Source organism: Arachis ipaensis, chromosome B3 (genome assembly GCF_059453495.1).
Source record: "Arachis ipaensis isolate K30076 ecotype BB chromosome B3, ASM5945349v1, whole genome shotgun sequence".
In the NCBI taxonomy this organism is placed as follows: domain Eukaryota; kingdom Viridiplantae; phylum Streptophyta; class Magnoliopsida; order Fabales; family Fabaceae; genus Arachis; species Arachis ipaensis.
Genome location: NC_142438.1, coordinates 76,171,539 through 76,187,016, shown reverse-complemented (window position 1 = coordinate 76,187,016; position 15,478 = coordinate 76,171,539).

Here is a 15,478-nt window from a genome sequence, read left to right as displayed (position 1 = left end):
TTAAATTATTTTATTTAAATTACGAAAATAAAATAAAATCCAACAATATCTAGTAAACAACAGATCTGTAAATTTATTATTTTTTTATTTTTAAACTAAAAAATTAAATTTTTTTCCAATAGTAGAAAAATAAAAAATTCTAAAAATATCCAAAAAATAAAAAATTGAAAAAGTTTAAATTTTTTAAATTAATTTATTCTTAATTTGTGAACAAATGCTGCAAAAAAAGTAAACTGTACAGGTGTAGCATTATTCGGTAAATAAAAAAATAAAAAATTTAAAAAAACTAAAATTTTTTTATTTTTTAAATTTTAATATTAAATTATTTTATTTAAATTAGGAAAATAAAATAAAGACCAACAATATCTAGTAAATAATAAATCTGTAATTTTATTATTTTTTTAATTTTTAATTTAAAAAATAAATTTTTTCGAAAAGTAGAAAAATAAAAAATTCTAACAAAATCCGAAATATAAAAAATTTAAAAATTTAAAATTTTTTAAATTAATTTTTTCTTAATTTGTGAACAAGTGCAACAAAAAAAGTCAACAATCCGGGTGTAGCATTATCCGGTGAATAAAAAGGTAAAAAAATATTTTAGAAAAAAATTAAAAATCTAAAAAAACTAAATTTTTTAGTTTTGAATTTTTAAATTATATGATTAATTCTTTTATTTAAATTAGAAAAATAAGATAAAGTCCAGCAATATCTAGTAAATAACAAATCTGTAATTTTTTTTAATTTTTAAACTAAAAAAATAAAATTTTTTCTAAAAGTAGAAAAATAAAAAATTCTAAAAATATCCAAAAAATAAAAAAATTACAATTTTTGAATAAATTAATTTATTTTTAATTTGGGAACAATTGCAGCAAAAAAGTCAATTGTCCGGGTGTAGCATTATCCAGTGAATAAAAAGATAGAAAAATATTTTTTAAAAAATAAAAAATTTTAAAAAACTAATTTTTTTATTTTTGAATTTTTAAATTATATTATTAAATTTTTTTTATAATAATCATAAAATTAAAATAAAGTCCAGCAATATCTAGTAACCAACAGATCTGTAAATTTATTATCTTTTTTAATTTTTAAACCAAAAAAATATTTTTTTCTCTAATAGTAGAAAAATAAAAAATTCTAACAATATTCAAAAATAAAAAAATTAAGAAGTTTTAAATTTTTTAAATTAATTTATTCCTAATTTGTGAACCAGTGCAGCAAAAAAAAGTCAATTGTACAGGTCTAGCTTTTTTCGGTGATTAAAAAAATAAAAAATATTTTAAAAAAATAAAAAATCTTAAAAAACCAAATTTTTTATTTTATAATTTTTATATTATATGATTAAAATCTTTTTTTAAATTAGGAAAACAAAATAAAGTCAAACAATATCGAGTAAACAACAGATCTGTAAATTTCTTTTTTTTAAACAAAAAAATAAATTTTTTTAAACATTAGAAAAATAAAAAATTCTAACAATATCCAAAAAATAAAAAATTGAAAAATTTTAAATTTTTTAAATTAATTTATTCTTAATTTGTGAACAATTGCAGCAAAAAAAGTCAACTGTCCGGGTGTAGTGTTATCCGGTAAATAAAAAGATAGAAAAAATTATTTATAAAAGAAAAATTTTAAAAAACTAAATTTTTTATTTTTGAATTTTTAAATTATATTATTAAATGTTTTTTATAATAATTAAAAAATTAAAATAAAGTCCAACAATATCTAGCAACAGACAAATCTATAAATTTATTATCTTTTTTAATTTTTAAACCAAAAAAATAATTTTTTTCTAAAAGTAGAAAAATAAAAAATTCTAACAATATTCAAAACATAAAAAAAATTGAGAAGTTTTAATTTTTTTTAATTAATTTATTCTTAATTTGTGAACAAGAGCAGCAAAAAAAAGTCAATTGTACAGGTGTAGTATTATCCGGTAAATAAAAAGATAGAAAAATATTTTTTAAAAAATAAAAAATTTTAAAAAACTAAGTTTTTTATTTCTGAATTTTTAAATTATATGATTAAATTATTTTATTTAAATTACGAAAATAAAATAAAATCCAACAATATCTAGTAAACAACAGATCTGTAAATTTATTATTTTTTTATTTTTAAACTAAAAAATTAAATTTTTTTCCAATAGTAGAAAAATAAAAAATTCTAAAAATATCCAAAAAATAAAAAATTGAAAAAGTTTAAATTTTTTTAATTAATTTATTCTTAATTTGTGAACAAATGCTGCAAAAAAAGTAAACTGTACAGGTGTAGCATTATTCGGTAAATAAAAAAATAAAAAATTTAAAAAAACTAAAATTTTTTTATTTTTTAAATTTTAATATTAAATTATTTTATTTAAATTAGGAAAATAAAATAAAGACCAACAATATCTAGTAAATAATAAATCTGTAATTTTATTATTTTTTTAATTTTTAATTTAAAAAATAAATTTTTTCGAAAAGTAGAAAAATAAAAAATTCTAACAAAATCCGAAATATAAAAAATTTAAAAATTTAAAATTTTTTAAATTAATTTTTTCTTAATTTGTGAACAAGTTCAACAAAAAAAGTCAACAATCCGGGTGTAGCATTATCCGGTGAATAAAAAGGTAAAAAAATATTTTAGAAAAAAATTAAAAATCTAAAAAAACTAAATTTTTTAGTTTTGAATTTTTAAATTATATGATTAATTCTTTTATTTAAATTAGAAAAATAAGATAAAGTCCAGCAATATCTAGTAAATAACAAATCTGTAATTTTTTTTTTAATTTTTAAACTAAAAAAATAAAATTTTTTCTAAAAGTAGAAAAATAAAAAATTCTAAAAATATCCAAAAAATAAAAAAATTACAATTTTTGAATAAATTAATTTATTTTTAATTTGGGAACAATTGCAGCAAAAAAGTCAATTGTCCGGGTGTAGCATTATCCAGTGAATAAAAAGATAGAAAAATATTTTTTAAAAAATAAAAAATTTTAAAAAACTAAGTTTTTTATTTTTTAATTTTTAAATTATATTATTAAATTTTTTTATAATAATCAGAAAATTAAAATAAATTCCAGCAATATCTAGTAACCAACATATCTGTAAATTTATTATCTTTTTTAATTTTTAAACCAAAAAAATAATTTTTTCTCTAATAGTAGAAAAATAAAAAATTTTAACAATATTTAAAAATAAAAAAATTAAGAAGTTTTAAATTTTTTAAATTAATTTATTCTTAATTTGTGAACAAGTGCAGCAAAAAAAAAGTCAATTGTACAGGTCTAGCTTTTTTCTGTGATTAAAAAATAAAAAATATTTTAAAAAAATAAAAAATCTTAAAAAACCAAATTTTTTATTTTATAATTTTTATATTATATGATTAAAATCTTTTATTTAAACTAGGAAAACAAAATAAAGTCAAACAATATCAAGTAATCAACAGATCTGTAAATTTCTTTTTTTTTTAAACAAAAAAATAAATTTTTTTCAACATTAGAAAAATAAAAAATTCTAACAATATCCAAAAAATAAAAATTGAAAAATTTTAAATTTTTTAATTAATTTATTCTTAATTTGAGAACAATTGCAGCAAAAAAAGTCAACTACCCGGGTGTAGTATTATCCGGTAAATAAAAAGTTAGAAAAATATTTTTTAAAAAAGAAAAAATTTTAAAAAACTAAGTTTTTTATTTTTGAATTTTTAAATTATATTATTTAATGTTTTTTATAATAATTAGAAAATTAAAAGAAAGTCCAACAATATCTAGCAACCAACTTATCTATAAATTTATTATCTTTTTTAATTTTTAAACCAAAAAAATAATTTTTTTTCTAATAGTAGAAAAATAAAAAATTCTAACAATATTCAAAACATAAAAAAATTGAGAATTTTTAACTTTTTTAATTAATTTATTCTTAATTTGTAAACAAGTACAACAAAAAAAAGTCAATTGTACAGGTGTAGTATTATCCGGTAAATAAAAAGATAGAAAAATATTTTTTAAAAAATAAAAAATTTTAAAAGACTAAGTTTTTTATTTCTGAATTTTTAAATTATATGATTAAATTATTTTATTTAAATTACAAAAATAAAATAAAATCCAACAATATCTATTAAACAACAGATTTGTAAATTTATTATTTTTTTATTTTTAAACTAAAAAATTAAATTTTTTCCAACAGTATAAAAATAAAAAATTCTAACAATATCCAAAAAATAAAAAATTGAAAAATTTTAAATTTTTTAAATTAATTTATTCTTAATTTGTGAACAAGTGCGGCAAAGAAAGTCAACTGTACAGGTGTAGCATTATTCGGTAAATAAAAAAATAAAAAAATATTTAAAAAAAAATTAAAAATTAAAAAAAACCAAATTTATTTTGAATTTTTAAATTATAATATTAAATTCTTTTATTTAAATTAAGAAAATAAAATAAAGACCAACAATATCTAGTAAATAATAGATCTGTAAATTTATTATTTTTTTAATTTTTAATTTAAAAAATAATTTTTTTTCCAAAAGTAGAAAATAAAAAATTCTAACAAAATCCAAAAAATAAAAAATTTAAAAATTTTAAATTTTTTAAATTAATTTTTTCTTAATTTGTGAACAAGTGCAACAAAAAAAGTCAACAATCCGGGTGTAGCATTATCCGGTAAATAAAAAGGTAAAAAAATATTTTAGAAAAAAATTAAAAATCTAAAAAAACTAAAATTTTCATTTTTGAATTTTTAAATTATATGATTAATTCTTTTATTTAAATTAGAAAAATAAGATAAAGTCCAGCAATATCTAGTAAATAACAAATCTATAAATTTTTTTTTAATTTTTAAACTAAAAAAAAAATTTTTTCTAATAGTAGAAAAATAAAAAATTCGAAAAATATAAAAAAATAAAAAATTACAATTTTTGAATAAATTAATTTATTCTTAATTTGGGAACAATTGCAGCAAAAAAAGTCAATTGTCCGGGTGTAGCATTATCCAGTGAATAAAAAGATAGAAAAATATTTTTTAAAAAATAAAAAATTTTAAAAAGCTAAGTTTTTTGATACGTAAAAAATTAATTTCACGTAATTACCGGCAAGTATACCGGGTCGTATCAAGTAATAAAACTCACTAAGAGTAAAAAAATCAATTGTACAGTTCTAGCTTTTTTCGGTGAATAAAAAAATATAAAAATATTTTAAAAAAATAAAAAATCTTAAAAAACCATATTTTTTATTTTTTCATTTTTCTATTATATGATTAAAATCTTTTATTTAAATTAGGAAAACAAAATAAAGTCCAACAATATCGAGTAATCAACAGATCTGTAAATTTCTTTTTTTTTTAAGCTAAAAAAATAAAATTTTTTCAACATTAGAAAAATAAAAAATTCTAACAATATCCAAAAAATAAAAAATTTAAAATTTTTAAATTTTTTAAATTAATTTATTCTTAATTTTTGAACAATTGCAGCAAAAAAAAAAGTCAACTGTCCGAGTGTAGTATTATCCGGTAAATAAAAAGATAGAAAAATATTTTTTAAAAAAGAAAAAAATTTAAAAAACTAAGTTTTTTATTTTTTAATTTTTAAATTATATTATTAAATGTTTTTTATAATAATTAGAAAATTAAAATAAAGTCCAACAATATCTATTAACCAACAGATCTTTAAATTTATTATCTTTTTTAATTTTAAACCAAAAAAATAATTTTTTTTTCTAATAGTAGAAAAATAAAAAATTCTAACAATATTCAAAACATAAAAAAATTAAGAAGTTTTAAATTTTTTTAATTAATTTATTCTTAATTTGTGAACAAGTGCAGCAAAAAAAAGTCAATTGTACAGGTGTAGTATTATCCGGTAAATAAAAAGATGGAAAAATATTTTTTAAAAAATGAAAAATTTTAAAAAACTAAGTTTTTTATTTCTGAATTTTTAAATTATATGATTAAATTATTTTATTTAAATTACGAAAATAAAATAAAATCCAACAATATCTAGTAAACAACAGATATGTAAATTTATTATTTTTTATTTTTAAACTAAAAATTAAATTTTTTTCCAACAGTAGAAAAATAAAAAATTCTAACAATATCCAAAAAATAAAAAATTGAAAAATTTTAAATTTTTTAAATTAATTTATTCTTAATTTGTGAACAAGTGCTGCAAAGAAAGTCAACTGTACAAGTGTAGCATTATTCGGTAAATAAAAAAATAAAAAAATATTTTTAAAAAATAAAAAATTAAAAAAAAACAATTTTTTTATGAATTTTTAAATTATAATATTAAATTATTTTATTTAAATTAGGAAAATAAAATAAAGACCAACAATATCTAGTAAATAACAGATCTGTAATTTTATTATTTTTTTTAATTTTAATTTAAAAAATAATTTTTTTTCCAAAAGCATAAAAATAAAAAATTCTAACAAAATCCAAAAAATAAAAAATTTAAAAATTTTAAATTTTTTAAATTAATTTTTTCTTAATTTGTGAACAAGTGCAACAAAAAAAGTCAACAATCCGGGTGTAGCATTATCCGGTGAATAAAAAGGTAAAAAAACATTTTGGAAAAAAATTAAAAATATAAAAAAACTAAATTTTTTATTTTTGAATTTTTAAATTATATGATTAATACTTTTATTTAAATTAGAAAAATAAGATAAAGTCCAGCAATATCTAGTAAATAACAAATCTGTAAATTTTTTTTTAATTTTTAAACTAAAAAAATAAATTTTTATCTAATAGAAGAAAAATAAAAAATTCCAAAAATATCCAAAAAATAAAAAACTTAAAATTTTTAAATTAATTTATTCTTAATTTGGGAACAATTGCAGCAAAAAAGTCAATTGTCCAGGTTTAGCATTATCCAGTGAATAAAAATATAGAAAAATATTTTTTAAAAAATAAAAAATTTAAAAAATTAAGTTTTTTATTTTTGAATTTTTAAATTATATTATTAAATTTTTTTATAATAATTAGAAAATTAAAATAAAGTCCAGCAAAATCTAGTAACCAACAGATCTGTAAATTTATTATCTTTTTTAATTTTTGAACCAAAAAAATAATTTTTTTATAATATTAGAAAAATAAAAAATTCTAAGAATATTCAAAAAATAAAAAAAATTGAGAAGTTTTAAATTTTTTAAATTAATTTATTCTTAATTTGTGAATAAGTGCAGCAAAAAAAAGTCAACTGTCCGAGTGTAGTATTATCCGGTAAATAAAAAGATAGAAAAATATTTTTAAAAAAGAAAAAATTTTAAAAAACTAAGTTTTTTATTTTTGAATTTTTAAATTATATTATTAAATGTTTTTTATAATAATTAGAAAATTAAAATAAAGTCCAACAATATCTATTAACCAACAGATCTTTAAATTTATTATCTTTTTTAATTTTTAAACCAAAAAAATAATTTTTTTCTAATAGTAGAAAAATAAAAAATTCTAACAATATTCAAAACATAAAAAAAATTGAGAAGTTTTAAATGTTTTTAATTAATTTATTCTTAATTTGTGAACAAGTGCAGCAAAAAAAAGTCAATTGTACAGGTGTAGTATTATCCGGTAAATAAAAAGATAGAAAAATATTTTTTAAAAAATAAAAAATTTTAAAAAACTAAGTCTTTTATTTCTGAATTTTTAAATGATATGATTAAATTATTTTATTTAAATTACAAAAATAAAATAAAATCCAACAATATCTAGTAAACAATAGATCTGTAAATTTTTTTTTATTTTTAAACTAAAAAAATAAATTTTTTTCGAACAGTAGAAAAATAAAAAATTCTAACAATATCTAAAAAATAAAAAATTGAAAAATTTTAAATTTTTTAAATTAATTTATTCTTAATTTGTGAACGAGTGCTGCAAAAAAAGTCAACTGTATAGGTGTAGCATTATTCGGTAAATAAAAAAAATATTTTTAAAAAAATAAAAAATTTAAAAAAACCAATTTTTTTTGAATTTTTAAATTATAATATTAAATTCTTTTATTTAAATTAGGAAAATAAAATAAAGACAAACAATATCTAGTAAATAACAAATCTGTAAATTTATTATTTTTCTAATTTTTAAACTAAAAAATAATTTTTTTCCAAAAGTAAAAAAATAAAAAATTCTACCAAAATCCAAAAAATAAAAAATTTAAAAATTTTAAATTTTTTAAGTTAATTTTTTCTTAATTTGTGAACAAGTGCAACAAAAAAAGTCAACAATCCAGGTGTAGCATTATCCGGTGAATAAAAAGGTAAAAAAATATTTTGGAAAAAAATTAAAAATCTAAAAAAACTAAATTTTTTTTTTGAATTTTTAAATTATATGATTAATTCTTTTATTTAAATTAGAAAAATAAGATAAAGTCCAGCAATATCTAGTAAATAACAAATCTGTAATTTTTTTTTAATTTTTAAACTAAAAAAATAAAATTTTTTGTAATAGTAGAAAAATAAAAAATTCCAAAAATATCCAAAAAATAAAAGAATTAAAATTTTTGAATTTTTAATTTAATTTATTCTTAATTTGGGAACAATTGCAGCAAAAAAAGTCAATTGTCCGGGTGTAGCATTATCCAGTGAATAAAAAGATAGAAAAATATTTTTTAAAAAATAAAAAATTTTAAAAAACTAAGTTTTTTGATACGTAAAAAATTAATTTCACGTAATTACCGGCAAGTATACCGGGTCGTATCAAGTAATAAAACTCACTAAGAGTAAAAAAATCAATTGTACAGTTCTAGCTTTTTTCGGTGAATAAAAAAATAAAAATATTTTAAAAAAATAAAAAATCTTAAAAAACCATATTTTTTATTTTTTCATTTTTCTATTATATGATTAAAATCTTTTATTTAAATTAGGAAAACAAAATAAAGTCCAACAATATCGAGTAATCAACAGATCTGTAAATTTCTTTTTTTTTTAAGCTAAAAAAATAAAATTTTTTCAACATTAGAAAAATAAAAAATTCTAACAATATCCAAAAAATAAAAAATTTAAAATTTTTAAATTTTTTAAATTAATTTATTCTTAATTTTTGAACAATCGCAGCAAAAAAAAAAGTCAACTGTCCGAGTGTAGTATTATCCGGTAAATAAAAAGATAGAAAAATATTTTTTAAAAAAGAAAAAAATTTAAAAAACTAAGTTTTTTATTTTTTAATTTTTAAATTATATTATTAAATGTTTTTTATAATAATTAGAAAATTAAAATAAAGTCCAACAATATCTATTAACCAACAGATCTTTAAATTTATTATCTTTTTTAATTTTAAACCAAAAAAATAATTTTTTTTTCTAATAGTAGAAAAATAAAAAATTATAACAATATTCAAAACATAAAAAAATTGAGAAGTTTTAAATTTTTTTAATTAATTTATTCTTAATTTGTGAACAAGTGCAGCAAAAAAAAAGTCAATTGTACAGGTGTAGTATTATCCGGTAAATAAAAAGATAGAAAAATATTTTTTAAAAAATAAAAAATTTTAAAAAACTAGGTTTTTTATTTCTGAATTTTTAAATGATATGATTAAATTCTTTTATTTAAATTACAAAAATAAAATAAAATCCAACAATATCTAGTAAACAAAAGATCTGTAAATTTATTATTTTTTTATTTTTAAACTAAAAAAATAATTTTTTTTGAACAGTAGAAAAATAAAAAATTTTAAAAATATCTAAAAAAAATTGAAAAATTTTAAATTTTTAAATTAATTTATTCTTAATTTGTGAACAAGTGCTGCAAAAAAAGTCAACTGTACAGGTGTAGCATTATTCGGTAAATAAAAAAATAAAAAAATATTTTTAAAAAAATAAAAAATTTAAAAAAACTAAATTTTTTTTGAATTTTTAAATTATAATATTAAATTCTTTTATTTAAATTAGGAAAATAAAATAAAGACCAACAATATCTAGTAAATAATAGACCTGTAAATTTATTATTTTTTAATTTTTAAACTAAAAAATAATTTTTTCCAAAAGTAGAAAAATAAAAAATTCTAACAAAATCCAAAAATTTAAAAATTTAAAAATTTTAAATTTTTTTAATTAATTTTTTCTTAATTTGTGAACAAGTGCAACAAAAAAAGTCAACAATTCGGGTGTAGCATTATCCGGCGAATAAAAAGGTAAAAAAATATTTTTGAAAAAAATTAAAAATCTAAAAAAAATAAATTTTTTATTTTTGAATTTTTAAATTATATGATTAATTCTTTTATTTAAATTAGAAAAATAAGATAAAGTCCAGCAATATCTAGTAAATAACAAATCTGTAAATTTTTTTAAATTTTTAAACTAAAAAAATAAATTTTTTTCTAATAGTAGAAAAATAAAAAATTCCAAAAATATAAAAAATGTAAAAAATTAAAATTTTTGAATTTTTAAATTAATTTATTCTTAATTTGTGAACAATTGCAGCAAAAAAAGTCAACTGTCTGGGTGTAGTATTATCCGGTAACTAAAAAGATAGAAAAATGTTTTTTAAAAAATAAAAAATTTTAAAAAACTAAGTTTTTTATTTTTGAATTTTTAAATTAAATTATTAATTTTTTTATAATAATTAGAAAATTAAAATAAAGTCCAACAATATCTAGTAACCTACAGATCTATAAATTTATTATCTTTTTTAATTTTTAAACCAAAAAAATAATTTTTTTCTAATAGTAGAAAAATAAAAAATTCTAACAATATTCAAAACATAAAAAAATTGAGAAGTTTTAAATTTTTTAAAGTAATTTATTCTTAATTTGTGAACAAGTGCATCAAAAAAAAGTCAATTGTACAGATGTAGTATTAACCGGTAAATAAAAAATAGAAAAATATTTTTTAAAAAAGAAAAAATTTTAAAAAACTAAGTTTTTTATTTCTGAATTTTAAATTATATGATTAAATTCTTTTATTTAAATTACGAAAATAAAATAAAATCCAACAATATCTAGTAAATAACAGATCTGTAAATTTATTATTTTTTTATTTTTAAACTAAAAAAATAAATTTTTTCCAACGGTAAAAAAAATAAAAAATTCTAAAAATATCCAAAAAATAAAAAATTGAAAAATTTTAAATTTTTTAAATTAATTTATTCTTAATTTGTGAACAAGTGCTGCAAAGAAAGTCAACTGTACAGGTGTAGCATTATTCGGTAAATAAAAAAATAAAAAAATATTTTAAAAAAATAAAAAATTTAAAAAAACCAAATTTTTTTGAATTTTTAAATTATAATATTAAATTCTTTTATTTAAATTAGGAAAATAAAATAAAGACCAACAATATCTAGTAAATAACAGATCTGTAAATTTATTATTTTTTAATTTTTAATCTAAAAAACAATTTTTTTCCAAAAGTAGAAAAATAAAAATTTCTAACAAAATCCAAAAAATAAAAAATTTAAAAATTTTAAATTTTTTAAATTAATTTTTTCTTAATATGTGAACAAGTGTGATGATGTGGAAAACGATCCAACATAAAACTCACCGGCAAGTGTACCGGGTCGCATCAAGTAATAATAACTCACATGAGTGAGGTCGATCCCACAGGGATTGAAGGATTGAGCAATTTTAGTTTAGTGGTTGATTTAGTCAAGCGAATCAAGATTTGGTTGAGTGATTTGTGATTTGCAGAAGCTAAATTGCTTGAAATATAAAGGGTAAGGGGTAAATTGCAGGAAATTAAAGAGCAAAGAAAGTAAATAAGCTGAATCTTAAAGAACAAGTAATGTAAATTGCAGAAACTTAGATTACAAGAAATGTAAATGGCTGAATCTTAAAGTGCAAGAAATGTAAATGACTTGAATTATAAAAGGGATTGGGAGTTGGGATTTGCAGAATTTAAGCAAGAGGAAGTAAATTGCAGCAAAACAGAAAAATAGAAAGTGAATTGCAGTAAATTAGATTTAAACAGAAAAGTAGAAATGCTTGAGAAATTAAAAACAGAGAAAGCAATGCTTAATTTGCAGCAAAGTAAAAGATGGTTGAAGATCTCAGGGGTGGAAGAGACTAGATAACAAGTCTAGATCTCAACTCCTTCCTTGATCCAACAAGATTAATTGCCAACGAAATGAAGAAAAGTAAAATGCAGAAAGTGTAGAAGAAGAATAAGAGAAGATGCAGTAAACAGAAATTTAAATTCAATTATGCAGTAGAAGGAAACAAGAGATCTCAAAGTGAGATTGAAACAGAATTTCTTCAATTCTTCACCCAAGATCAAAAGCAAGAAAAGTAAAGAGTGCTCAAGCAAGAACAAGGAAGAAGAGAGATCAATTCTCCTTCCCAATTCTCTAAGATCTAACTTCAGAAATGAAAATGAAAATTCAAAAGAAAAATTCCAAAGTAAATTCTAAAAGTGTCAAAAGGTAAAAGATTCAAAAGTTTCAATTACATCAAACTAGCTCCTATTTATACACTTTCTAATTTGGATCTAAGAATTTGGATGGGCTCTAAAATTTGGTGAAGAAATGAATTAATTTGGATTTTTAGTGAATTTTTGGCCCATGGTGCACCTCCCAGGGAAGAGTTCGGCTCTTGGCAAGAGCTTTGGCCAAGGGTTTTGGTTCCCTTCCCTTCCAATGTGTTGCGCACGGTCCCTTGTGACAGGAGAACAAAGCTCTTTGCAAGAGCTTGAAAGCTCTTGGCAAGAGCTTTACTTGTCCTTGAGGTCCTTGGTTCAAATCTTGGGTGGAGCACTTGTGGAGCTAATTTCCTTGGCACAAGAGAAGCCCCCAAAGTCTTGCTTCCTTGAGGTCCCTGGTTCAAGCCTTGGTGAAGGAAAACAAGTTAATTTTCCTTGGCAAATAAGTGGCGCACAAGGCCTTGCTTCCTTGAGGTACTTGGTTCGAACCTTGGTGAGTGAAAACAAGCCAATTTTGGCTTATTTTCCTTGTGAAGTAGCGCTGGCCCCCCTCCTCTTGGTCATGGGTTCAAGTCTTGGTGAGTGCATTAGTGAGCTTTTCTTCCTTGATTTTCCTCATGGCATGCACGAAAAAGCTCTTTGGCAAGAGCTTCAAAGCTCTTTGCCAAGAGCTTGGCTCTTGATTCTTTGAAGGAAAGCTCTCCACAAGAGCTTCAAAGCTCTTTGCCAAGAGCTTGGCTCTTGATTCTTGAATGCACTTATGCTTTTCCTTCCTTAAGCCACGCTTCCTTTTCTTGTGCCACACTTTTCTTTCTTTGCTTAGATCATGCTCCTTAGGCTATGCTTTTCTTATTTTTTTCTTTTCTTCACCTACAAGTAATCAAAACAACCAATCAAAGTATCGCCAAATTCACAAGGTTTATAAATCAATAAAAAATCAATTAAATTTAGCTCAAACCTCATGATTTAGCATCAATTAAATGGTGGTTGTTTGATTCAAAGAAGTTATGAATTTCCATTCCAAATTACTTACTTAGAATGCAAGAAAGTGCATAAAACCAAATAAAAACAAAGAAAAACGCTAGTAAAACTAGGATAAGATGACTTGTCATCACAATACCAAACTTAAAACTTGCTTGTCCCCAAGCTAGAAAAGAATTATGCTCAAATGTTCTTTCAATTAGAATGGATTTGAAGAATTACATGTACTATCCTGTGAGTGAAGTGATTAAGTATCAGTGGGGTGAACTCTAAATTATATGCTCATGCAAGGGCTTCAGTGCTTACTAGTCCCTACATCTTGGGAGTCTTAGGTCTTAGAACTTTCATCCAAATAATATCATGGAGATCTCTCTATAGGTAATCACCTTGAAGCAGCTTGTGGTTTCTGTGCTTTGGCCTTGACTCTAAGTGTCATGTCTCAAAGCGGCTCTTTAGATAAGCTTTCAATCAATACTCCTAAACCAGTTGGTTTTAAGGTATTAGGTGTTGAAGCACCCCTAAGGATTTACTTGCTCAAGCCTCTCTCTTTGACACATTCGACCACAACCATTTACTAGGATAGCAACTCTTTGAGTTCTTGTTTCTTTCTTCTTTTCTGCCTAATAATTGATGCTCAGAGCCTTGGGCCACGTTCTTTTGTTTTTGTATTTTCTTTATTTTCTTTTGTTTGCTGCTTCTTGGATCTATAAATGTTCGAAAATCTCCACAATACTTCTTTGAACTCTATGTTCTGCCTATGAGCTCCCATGCAAGTTTTCATAAGCATGCAACCTCAATGCATAATTACACAACCAGAACCACCACTTCTCCTAATCTTTTGCTTGCCTCAAAATTGTTTAATTCCTCAATCCTTCTTTTCAAAGAACTATCATGTGGTGCCCTTTTTTTTTTTTTTTTGAAATCTTGAGTGCTCGCAAGTTTGAAAAGTGTAGTGTTGTGAATAATCAAGCATCTTAATTATTGAATTACAGAAAAACTATATTATGCAGACAGGCAGGGGTATTATATCACTTTCAATCATAGCAGTATCTGATATAAAATAATCACTGAACAATACAACCTTTTGGAATTTGCTTGCTTTACTCCTTGTCATCATCATTGCTGGTCTTTACATTCCTTTTTCCTCTTTTTGGTTGACGATGCTTAATTCCTCCAAAAGCTTGTATGATCCTCTGCAATGATATTGAAAGTTGCTTGTTCCCAAGCACTTGAAAAATGGTTGGCATGCATGAGTTATTTGTGGGCTTTTGAACTTACTTTGGTGTGGGAACACCAAACTTAGTACCTTGCCAATGGTTCTCATGCATCAGATTAACCATGTGTGAAACCTTTTTTTTTTTCTTTTTCAAAAGCAATAAAACTGAAAACTAGGAAACAACAGAATAGTTAACTAGTCCATCTAAGTGCTTGAGGCTAGCATCATGCAGAAGGCGAGAACATATTTTGTGATGGAATTTTGGTGGAACACCAAACTTAGAATCCTTCATTCTCCCTTAGATTGTTTTGGTGTGCAACACCAAACTTGGCTTCTTGCAATATAGATAAAACTAATTAACCTTTTTATTGAAATAGCTATGAAAAGAAAGTTACCTCAGGTTGGGTTGCCTCCCAACAAGCGCTCTTTTATTGTCACTAGCTTGACATCCTTCATTCTGTGCTCATGGAAGTTGAGGCTTCTGTTGCCTTAGGTTTCCTCCTCTTGCTATGGGCTTCCGTCCCTCTGTTTCTCTTTACATAGCCTTCTTACTTTCCTCCATGACTCCCTTCTCTTTCAACCCAGCATCCTTTTCATGGCTCTTTGGGTTCAGAGTCCCCTTCTTCTCACCCAATTCAGCAAGGTTTTGAACCAGTTGTTCCATCTGCCTTTCAAGTCTTCTGAGTGAGGCCTCTTGGTTCTTGCTTATCATCTCTTGATGTTTCTTTACTTCTTCCTGCTCTATTGCCATCATTTCTTGAATTTTTATGAATCTTTCCATCATCATTTCTAGAACATAGAGTCTTTGAGAGTTTGGAATTGGTTGTGGTTGTGTCAACTGTGATGGTTGATGAGAGTCATTTTGGGCGATTGGTGAGATAGGACGGGGTTGGAAGTGTGTGTATTGGGATGGTGTGTGATGATTGTTGTTGTGGGGGTGGTTTTTATATTGGTTTTTGAAGTTGGGGTTGTTGCAGT